The sequence below is a fragment of the Cervus elaphus genome, chromosome 8, assembly GCF_910594005.1.
Source record: "Cervus elaphus chromosome 8, mCerEla1.1, whole genome shotgun sequence".
In the NCBI taxonomy this organism is placed as follows: Eukaryota; Metazoa; Chordata; class Mammalia; order Artiodactyla; family Cervidae; genus Cervus; species Cervus elaphus.
Window position 1 is genome coordinate 29,052,088 of NC_057822.1, and position 11,231 is coordinate 29,063,318.

The following is an 11,231-nucleotide window of genomic DNA, read 5'->3' on the forward strand; positions in this document are numbered from 1 at the left end:
GGCAGGGATTGAGACTGCTGGCTCTTTGTTGAGAGACCTCATTTAAGAAGACTGCATTTTTTGAAACTCTTCTCATCCTCTCAAAGGCACTAAAGTTCTTTAAATGAAGAGTTTTAAAAGTCCTGTTTGAGAACTTATTGCAAGGTAAGAGATAAACTAGAGGTAGAATTTTAGGCACATTCCACCTAGTCAGCCTTATTCTTGTTTATCTTGGAACAAACACATGGCTGAAGCATCCTTACATAGTCAGTATGTAAGACAAGATATTTTTTGTAGGTCCTCTGAGGCATGCTTGTTAAGAAGCTAAGGCAGAGATGGTGCCCGCATGAGAGTCCCTTCAGGAGGAGCTGGAGTTGGGGTGCTGGGAGGGAAGAGATGTGTAAGTTATTGGCAAGAAAGGGATGTAGAGGGAAGGAGGGTTAAAAAAAGAGGGTTGTTTGGTAAACCGAAAAGGGCAAGGGGCAAGAGAATGTTGTATGGGTGGTATAAGGAGGCTGGCTTAACAACACAGTCTTGGATGAGTTGAGTTGTTTGGGGAGAATACACAGCCATGGGAAAATGTTGCTATATCTTAAACTTCCCAAACCCAGCTACTCATCACAGTCACCTGAGCACCTTTAAAAATATTCAGACTCCAAGGCCCCATCCCTGGAGGTTCTTATTTTATAGGTTTGAGGTAAGATCAGGAATCTGCAGCTCACAAGAAATCTCCAGTGATTCTGATACTCATGAAGGTTTGGGCGTTAGCACCCAAGATTAGGAAAACCTGAGGAGGCACTGATGGCTGAGGAGTTGCAAGGATACTGATCATTTAGTCAAGGAAACTAACTAGATTTGGGACTACAACAGGTGTTGGGAAAGGTTAAGACATGGGGTTCTCTATCTTTTAGAAGCATGTAAAGGGATTCAGAAAAGATACTGGTTACAAATGAAAGGAAATGACTGAGTAAATATTACATGAGGGCCTTGTAAGTGGCAAATAAGTGATTAGTGTGGCTGGGATGGTCAGAGTCTGTCAGGACAGGGGTGGTAGATGTCAGCCATTCTGGAATGATGGGTATGATTTCAATGGGAAGGGACTCAACAAAAGGAGGTGGAGGTTAAGGGGTGAAGGTGTGATGTATCCAGAGTTTGGACAAATGCCTTGGTTTTGGAGTCAGGGAGGATGAACACAGTTGGCGTTTTTTTGTGAAACACAGCAGAGGGATGCTAGGCATTGCTGGGGAATCTCGCATCTCCTCGTTGTCTCAGGGCTGTGCTGTTATCTTTGTCAAACAGAAATCTTCTGTAGACCAGAGTATGTGGCTGCAACTTCCCAGATACCAGGTGGGTACATCTGCCACTTGGGAAAGTCCTTGGACAGGAGAGTTCAGGAGCCCTGGAGAACACTGCTGATGTCCGCACGGCAGCCATTCTTCTAAGGGAGTGATCACATGTGTCCACAATCTTTATAGCCCTGTCTACAAATCTTTCTCTTCCCTTACAAAAAAACCACCACCACCACCAACAAAATGAACTAGATGATTTCACACTTTAAGACTGGGCTTATATAAAAAAGCTTGCATTTACTGAGCATTTATTTGATACCAGACTTATAGCCAAAAGGCTTCAATCACATTATCGTATTTAATCTTGATATAACCTCTTGGAATAACACCATATTAGGTTTCTCTAGAGAAGGAGAACCAATAGGGTCTTTCTCATTTATCTGTCCATCTATCATCTAACGATATAGATTTACTGTAAGGAATTGACTCTTGCAATTACGGAGGCTGAAAAAGAAAGTGAAAGTGAAAGTTGCTCAGTCATGTCTGACTCTTTGTGACCCCTTGGACTATACAGTCCATGGAATTCTCCAGGCCAGAGTACTGGAGTACATAGCCGTTCCTTTCTCCATGGGATCTTCCCAACCCAGGTCTCCTGCATTGCAGGTGGATTCTTTACCAGCTGAGCCACCAGGGAAGCCCAAGAATACTGGAGTAGGTAGCCTATCCCTTCTCCAGTGGATCTTCCCAACTCAGGAATCAAACCAGGGTCTCCTGCATTGCAGGCAGATTCTTTACCAGCCGAGCTACCAGGGAAGTCTAAAATCTGCAGAGCTGGTACCCCAGCTCAAGTTCCAACCCCAGCAGGCTGCTATAGACTCAGAAAGAGTCAATGTCCCAATTCAAATACTATCAGGCAGAAGACTCCTCTCTTCTCGGAGAAGGGTCAGGTTTTGTTCTACTTAGGTCTTCCTTCAAGTGATTGGGTGAGGCCCACCTATGTAATGAAGCGCATTCTGCTTTACTCAGTCTACTGATTTAAATGTTAATCTGCTCTAAAAACACCCTCAAACAGACACCCTGAATAATAATAATGTTTTTAAGTACCTGGGCCCCCTGTGGCCCAGCCAAGCAGACACATAAAGTTAACCATCATAAGTACTATGAGGATCAGTGTCCTTATTTTGTAGAAGAGGCAGGGAAGCATGGATGAGAAAAGTTGTGTCCATAAGGTCACACAGCGGTAGATGGCAGAGCTGAGTTTCAGATTAAGCAGCCACTGCCTGATCTTCTTAAGCTCTGGCCTTACTATCTGTCTCATGGAAGGCAAACTAAAAAAATTTCTCTTAAAAAAAAAAAAAAAAAAAAAAAAAAAAAATTTCTCTTGATGTGATTCAGTATATCAGAGTAAGACATCTCAGATTTCTGAATGTCTCTACTACCACCTTGCTCATTGCCTGGAGTTCCTCTAGAAAGTGAAATCTTTTTCAGGTCACCACTAAACATTTTGTCTTGTCTTTGCTTCTTTGTTTCCTGGGGCAGAAGGGTGTGCGTTTTCCATCAGCTTGTCAGTCAGGAAGTCTAATTCTGTCTGATTTATCTAGCAATACTGCATCCTCATGGGCCAAAGGATGGAGAGCTGGGTAAGTAAATTCTGCTGGAGCAACCTTGCTCTTCTGTCCCTGAGTGTCCCTCTGGGGGTATCCTGACCAGTCCAAGAGCAGCAGGAAGACAGTGGACTTCTAGAGAAAGTAACGGGGTCTGAAAGAAATTGTGTTTCATTAATATTTCTAGTAGTGAGGAACCCACCACCTCACAAAGTAATCCATTATGTTTTTAAGCAGAAAGGGAAAATTTGCTTGAGTTGAAATCTGCTTTCCTTTACTCTGGAGTAACAGAATAAATCACCTCTTTCTTACATGAGCACTTTTCAAATATTTGAAAAAGGGGATTGTATCCCCTTGAAACATTTCTTCTCCAGTCTAAGTGCTTCCAGTTCCTTCATTCTTTTTGTGATTCTGTTTATAGACCCTTTTTTTTTTTTTTTGCTTTGTCTTTCCCTCTCTACGGTTGATGCCCTTCTTAAAAGAATCCTAAGTGTTGTAGTTCTGGTCAGACTAATGAATTTAGTAGAGTGGAAATATCACTTTCAATGTTTGGAAATATCACTGGATACATATCCAATGTTGGAAATATCATTCCAATATCACTTTGAATATTAGGTATTTTTCAGTGTTTGTAGGTTGCATTAACTACCTTGATAACATTTATTATTTTATATTGAGCCTGAAGTCAAATTGGATCTCACCATATTATACTTCTGTACTTGGTTTTTGGATTTGAAATTTAGAATTTTACAGTAATTCTTGTTGATATGTATCTTTGTTATTTAACCTATATTTCAGCCTGACTGTGCCATCTAACATCCCCCTGCTGATTTGTGGTGAGGGGAGAAAACAGAGGGACATCAAAGAGAAGGTCCTTTTAGTTGGCACCTCTGTCCACTGCTGTTCTGCTGGTGGAAGAAGAGCTTCAGAGAGTTGGAGCTTCCTGGGGAGTCAGGGGATCTGTGAGGTTAGGATCCAGACAGAATGCTGACAGCAAGTCCCTAAAATGGAAAAAGAACACTGTGCTTCATTTACACTTTCCATTTTCACTTGTCCCAGGGACCTGAGAACAAGGACGCAGGGACTAAGACCCGGATGGACAGGCCTTGTGCAAAGGAGCCTATTGAGAGTCAAAGCTTTCATATGGACCTGTTAGGCTTCCTTGGGGGCTCAGTTTAATTACCTTTCTGAGTCTTGGTCCAGAAGCAATGGAGGATGCAGTCCTTGCCCCCAGGAAGAAGCCTATGATGGTTTGGGGAAGGAGACTTGCATTGGTGAAGCCACAGTAAACTTGCTAGGAATGAAGACAAATTTGTGATCAGCAGCCTGGGAGCCGACCACAGCCCACACAGGGGCCTGCGGACAAGGAGGAGGTGGGAGGAGGATGAATCCGCTAAGGAGTGTTCCAGAGGAAGTGGGAATGGAGTTAAATTTGGAAGGATTTGAAAGGAGAAGAAAGAAGGAAAGACTATGAAGTAGGGAAGGGCGTGAATAAAATGGGTGGTAGTGACAATAATGTCCCAGGAACTCAGGGAAGGAAAACAGACTTGTTCTTCCCCAGGCGATGGAAAAGCTCACCAATGGGAAGTGCCTTGTGACAAAGATTTTTCAAAGACCCCATCCTTGGATTTGGCCGTTTTGCCATTTCTCTTACTACCAGCCCAATCCAGGCTTTCTTCCTATTATTTCCAGCTTTTTAAAAACTGTCTCTTTGCTGGTCTTCTTGCCTCTAATGTCCTAAACTCTCACCCAAGATACATATTAACTTTTCCCCAAACATTGAGGGTGAGAAAGATATTAATACAAAGAGACACATTAATGTGGTCCCAATTTCAAATATTCTGCCCAACTCTCCCTATTTGCTGATCTCCCCCATAGCCTTTGCCTCTCAGTTTTTCACTCAGAATATACAACAATAATATTATTAATAATGAATAATAGCAGCTGACATCCACAGTGAAACAGATGAGAAGTTTTAAATATGCCATGAGTTTTAAATATCACCTGATAAGGTAGGTGCTATGATCATCCCTGTTTTAAAAATGAGAAAATTGGCTTCCAGTTGGCTGGGTGCTAAGGGGTCCTGCAGATTGAAGACTTAAATCCAAGGTCATGGCAAAACATCTGAAGTTCATTGCCAGGAAGGTGATGGTATAAGAAAGGAACGTGGAAGGTGCATACAGGACTCTGAACAGAATCCTTACCATGGATGGGCTTATTGAGGACATAAAGCGATGGCGGTATTTCGAGAAGCCTTGCCATCGGCGACAGAGGGAAAGCTATGAAACCTGCCGGCGGATCTACAACATGGAAATGGCTCGCAAGATCAACTTCTTGATGCAAAAGAATCAGGCAGATCCATGGCAGGGCTGCTGAGGCCTGTGGACAGGAGGCCCAGTATGAAAACCTTTATCCAGTTGTCTGCACCTCTTTTCTTCCTCCAATCCCATTTACCTTTCTTAAAATAAACTCAATCACATATATGCAAGAAGCAATTCCACTAGTCAGCAGTGGATACTCTCTTTTATTAAGTCAAAAGACAAACTGAGTCAAAAAGTAGTCTAGGGATAGAATGTTGGTTGCCAAGGGCTGGTTTGACAGGAGGGGCATGGGAAATTATTGTTTAATGAGTATGAGTTTCAGTTTGGGAAGATGAAAAGGTCTGGAGATGGATGATGGTGGAACTTGCACAACAATGGGAATATACTTAATGCCATGGAATTGTACACTTAAATGATCAATTAGGGTAAATTTTATGTTTTGTAAAAAAAAATAAAAATGAGAAAATTGAGGTGCATGAAGGTTAAGTAAACTGCCCAAAGACATACAGACAGTAAGTGGCAGCACTGAGATAAGCACAGGCCATCTGACTCCAGGTTCTGCCCTATTTTCTACATACCACTTCTTCATTCTAGAGATACATGGTTATAGTGTTTCAGAACAAGGAATGGAAAGAAAGGCAGTTTTTATTGACATTTAGTATGTGCCACTCCTTGCACTAAGGCACTGTACATGTGTCATCTCAATTAATCCTTACCCCACTCCAAAGACATATTATTTCTCCTATTTTACTAAAGAAGGGGATGCATGGGCAATGAAGTAGCTGGTTGTGGGCACACAGCTGGCCCCATGGGTTGCTGTTATTGTTCAGTTGCTCAGTTGTATCCAACTCTTTGCGACCCCATGGACAGAAGCACATCAGGCTTCCCTGGTCCAAAGGGTAATCAGATTAAAACCGAATTCCATCTTTCCTCCAGAGGCCAAGTATTTCCGTTGCATATGTGAACTAGAGAGGGTGAGAATGTGCCACATGTGAGCAGCAAGAGCCTAAGAAAACTTTTCTAAACATGAAAAAGCACAGCAGTCCATGCGACACAGCTGGGCACAGCTGGAAGATAGCATTTAGGCAGTCTTTGTGGCCAACGTGCTGTTGGTTCATGCATTTGAGAACAAAGGGTTTGGGCTGATCGTCTGTGTTTATGTGCAAAGAATCTGAGCAAGTAGCAGGCGTGGCAAGCACCAGCTACTGAATGCATCACAAAGTACCTGCCCCTTTTGCACAGTACCGCAAAGGACTGCCCACTCACAATGACCTCTTTAGCCTAAGCCAGCACCCAGGAGGTAAATGCCACCTGCAGAGTTATCTTTGGATGACCTTGCGGGGAGGAACCCACTTTCTGCGGTTTTGGAAAATCTGGATGCTCTGTTCCCTTATCTGCTTCCCTTCAGGATGGGATCGGAATGGGCAGGAAAAGGGGAGAGAGAGATAGAAAGAGAGAAAGAGAGAGAGAGAGAGAGAGAGGGAGAGAGAGAGAGAGAGAGAGAGGTGCTTCTCATTGGGACACATAGCTTCTGAGGTTTAGGACCAGTATTTCTGCAACTTCCCTGTATGTCAGAATCACTCAGGAGGGAGTGCAAAAACTGAGATGTTCAATGACTTTGTAAAGTTAAATCTTATTTAAACTGAGTCCGTGGGACCCACTTCCAGAGTTTCTGAATCACTAGGTCTCAGATCACCATGCATTTACATTTCTACCTAGTCCTCAGGTGGTGCGATGCTGCTGGTTCACGGAGCGCATGTGACCTCCTCAGGATGGACAGCCACATCTTCTCTTTTCTAACCTCCATACTTGCGCTGAACATACTGGGTGCCTCAGTTGGAGTCCTGGCAAGAACCATCTCAGAGGGTTCAAACAAGACTCTGACAAAGGGGCTGCTTCCAGGGGTGTTGGCAGGACGTTAAAGGGGCACACAGGGAAGCAGAGGTGTCTGGAGACCCCACAGCAGGAGCGGTGACCACCTTAGGGCTTCAGAAATCCACCCTCAGTGGATTCAGAAGGCAGGGGACAGTGTTTCCAAGGCTTGGTGAGGGCTGTCTGGGGGAACTAGGGCCAGGGAGGGACATGCCAGAAATGCAGCAGGAGCGACCTTGGCACCTTTGCTCTCTAGCTGCCTTCTGGACTGCCCCATTGACTGGCTCCTGCTGGGTGCCAGGAAGCAGTGCATTCGTGCTAAGTCGCTTCAGTCATGTCTGACTCTTTGCGATCTCATGGACTGTAGCTGGCCAGCCTCCTTTGGATTTCCCAGGCAAGAATAGTGGAGTGGATTGCCAAGTCCTCCTCCAGGGGATCTTTCTCATCCAGGGATCTAACTCCTCTCTCTTATGTCTCCTGCATTGGCAGATGGGCTCTTTACCACTAGTGCCACCTGGGAAGCCCCTGCCAGGAAGCAGTGGGTGGAGTCATTTCCAGGGAACCCAGGGCACAGAACAGAGCAGAACATGGATCTGGGGTGGGTGGAAGGCGAATGGAGAATGACCAACACACTGGACAAGATCCCACTCCTCTTCCTCATGACGCCCCATCTCTTGTCTATCTTTGCTTCTTCTAGGAGATTACTAGATGCCCACTGGCCCAAGAAAACAGAGGCACAGCATCATGCCTGTAGCCATCCTCAGCTCCCACTCAGTAACTTGGGGCCCTGGACTCTGCCTCAGCAGTGCCTTGGGGACCACTGGACTACCGGATAGGCTGTAGGCAGAGCTGTGTCTCCCTCCCAGCACTCACCCTCCTAACAAACCACTCCCCCTGATCCCAGTTTCAGATAGGACGGCAATATTTCCACTGTCCTGCTCTGGCTTACACATGGTCAGGGCAGATTAGAAAAAGGCTCGCTGTTTCTGCACAGTCTTCACAGGGCTCTGATAGGAGTTGGGAGGATAGTGGGGGATGTGTGGCAGGCGGGGGAGTCGGTGGTGAGGAAGAGTTTCAAGTTATTTCCAAACCAAACCGTAAGGAACACACAGTGCTTGGCGTCAGCTCAGAAAGACCTCCCTTTCTATCTATGGAACAATGGAGATGACAACTCAATCCTTTGGAAAGAAAAGAGAGAGAGAGGGGAAAACAAGAGGCAGAGGAGAGCTGTTTAGAGGCAAGAACTGCCAGGCTAAGGGCCGTGTTGCAGCTGGCCCCTGTGGGCCTGAGTTTGTGTCTCAATTTCCCTTTCTGTGGCTGTCAGGATAATTTTCTGAGCTATACAGCGAGCTCTCTGTGTCAGATAACCCCTCCGTGGTAAGATAATCTGAGATCATATTTAGGGAAACTGTTTGGGCTCGTCGGCCATTTTATACCTTGACATGGAAGCTGGTGGGTGGCGGACAAGCTTGGAGGCTCTCACACCCTCAGGACAAGGAGGCTCGGATTTCTCTGGGAGCAGTGAGGGGACTCCAGAAGGGCCTCCTGGGCAAAAGGTGGCCTGGTGAAGTGATCTAGTCCCTCCAAGGATGGATTAAAAGAGTCTCTTCTCAGCTAAGCTTCTAGTTCCTTTTCTCCTTGAGATAAAAACAAAACAAAGGAAACTGAGGTCAGAATCTATTAAGGGGTCCCAAGCCTCAAAAAGGGGGCTGTTTGTGAATTAGGAACAGAAAGCTTTGGCTAAAGATGGAGAAATGGGTTCCCCGCGGATGGGCAGACTTCCCTCCATGGGTCTTCATTCTCTTAGTGTCCTGGGTGGAGACCTCGTCCTTCCCCATCTTACTCCATGAACACAAACTCTATCCTGAATTCACCTCTTGCCCATTTTGAGCCCTATCCCCTGAACAAACAGAGTCTTTGTTCTGTCTCCTTTGACTCAGATGACACAGAAATGATTGGGATGCAGACAAGCTTCTGCCATGTGCTTAAGATGTTGGTGTATTTGGAAGAGGATAGGTGGCTTCTTTGACTGGGTCCTGTTGAAGAGGAGATGCTGCGGTGGGAGGAAGCCAGGCAGCCTGATGCGGAGGGAGGGACAGATTTCTTTCCCTGATTAGGGTGACTGCTGGGCCTCACCCCAATGAGTGTTACGTTTCCTTGTAACAGCCATTCTACAACCCCCATGGCATCCCAGAGGTGTAAGGAACCTAAATGTGTCATCTGATCATCTGACCTGGGACACCTGGGGGCTGCTGGATAGCAGTTAATGCAATCTGGGGTTCAGCCCACCTTCTGCCACTGTCCAACTTGAGGGAGCTGCTAAATTCCAAGAAGGGGTCTGGCTAGGTGAACTTGGAGATCCTGATGCTCCAGCCTTGGTAGTCTGTGATGCTATAGCCTCGGAATATTTCTTGTATTCAGAGATCTTAGTCACAACTGTGCTTTAAAGAGGAAAATAGAAAATTGAGAATCCACCTTTGGGAAATACATCTTCCCAACATCACTTTGGTAATTACAGAGGCTGGGCGCAGGCCAGCACTGTGATTTTTGGAGAAGCTCAACTGTTAGTGAGTTGGGGCCCTTTCCTGGCCCTTGAGCCTGGGGTACCATGGCTAACATTTCTATCCGGATACCACATCTTCTCCTGGCAGCTTCCACACCCATAATAGTCTCAGGCGTGGGTCTGATCCAGAGCTAAGGGGTTATCTCTAGTCTTCCAAGATGGCTACAGTTCAGTTCAGTTCAGTCACTCAGTTGTGTCTGACTCTTTGCGACCCCATGGACTGCAGCACATCAGGCCTCCCTGTCCATCACCAACTCCTGGAGTTTACTCAAACTTATGTCCATTGAGTCGATGCTGTTTATTCCTTCTGCTCAGATTCAGGTCAGATGCTCAGATCAGAGCAGTGGTAGAGAACATGGCAGGCGTGGGGGTGGGTCAAGGTTAGTAGCAGAGACTCAAAGGATAGTAGGGTCCTGAAGCCCTGCCCTTGAAGGTTTGCATATCCAGGGCCCAACCTCTGTGACCTAGGGCTACTCACTTCATTTCCCCAAACTGTTTCCTCATCTGAGAAATGTGTACCCCCACTGAACCTTTGGTGGTAGCGAACAGGAAGCATTGAAAACATTTATGTAAAGCATTTCTCTGATGTCCCAGCTCAAGTTAGATACTCAATTCCTGAATTTCTTTTCTTTGTAATTTGCCGTTTAAATCTCTGGGAATAAAGTGAAAGGAGAGAGAGCATCATTTTGGAGAGAAGCAAGGCAAGGCGTGCTTTGGAAGTGACTGTGACATACATCGATTTTAGTATATGTGCTGGCGAAGCGAGCACAGTGTGACATACACCGAAAGGTGACTCATAGGGAGGTACTTTGTGTCCTTTGGAAAAGAGAGGAGGTGTGACCACCACAGAGGGAAAATAACTTTGGGTAACCACAAGCACACAGAGCTCAGGGAATGGGAGGCTGGTGGCAAAGATGATCTTTCCTAAGGAGTGGTCTTTCAGCTGATGGCTTGTCCGTGCTGGTTGGGCATCCAGGTGTTCCTTCTTCACTTGCCCTTCCTGCTGCTCTTCTGCATGGGTAAGTCTTCTCTCCATCTCTCTCAGCTCCCCTCTTGACTTCTTCCAACCAGAGGAGCCCTTTGGTCCTCCGTAGAAGCGGGCTCTGCTCCTTCAGTTCTGAGCACAGCCCTGAGCACATCCAGACCTTTCCTTTGCTAACACTGCTGCAGAAAATTACCTCAGAGAATTATTATACCAAAGGAATCTCTTCCCAGACAGGTCAGGAGGGACAGTTGGAATGAGGGGCCCACCGATGATATTCTATATATTGAAAGATGCTCAATAACCTTTTATGAGTCTCTATGGACTCATATCATCAAGTGCTGGAGGTCTGAAGGCCAGATATCAAGACTATTCTGATAACCAAAAAAAAAAAAAAAAAAAGACTCCTTTTTAAGCAGATAGCCTATTAGGACCAGGGGGATGGGGAGAGAAGCCCTCAGGGCATTTTCCTTTATTTTTAAATTTTAGTTATTTATGTATGTACTTTTTCCTTCAGGGCTCCACACCTCACTTAAGACAGGGCGAGTGCAGTGGGAGCCCAGGGAGAGGGCGGCTAGACCACTCAGGTCACCCCCACCCCCCAAGCCCCCGTGTTCCTGG

At 45.7% G+C, this 11,231-nt stretch overlaps 1 pseudogene; it reads left to right on the top strand.

Moving 5' to 3' along the window:
- The first annotated feature begins 4,931 nt into the window (after nucleotides 1–4,931).
- On the top strand, nucleotides 4,932–5,274 carry LOC122698933 (annotated as a pseudogene).
- Nucleotides 5,275–11,231: the final 5,957 nt, after the last annotated feature.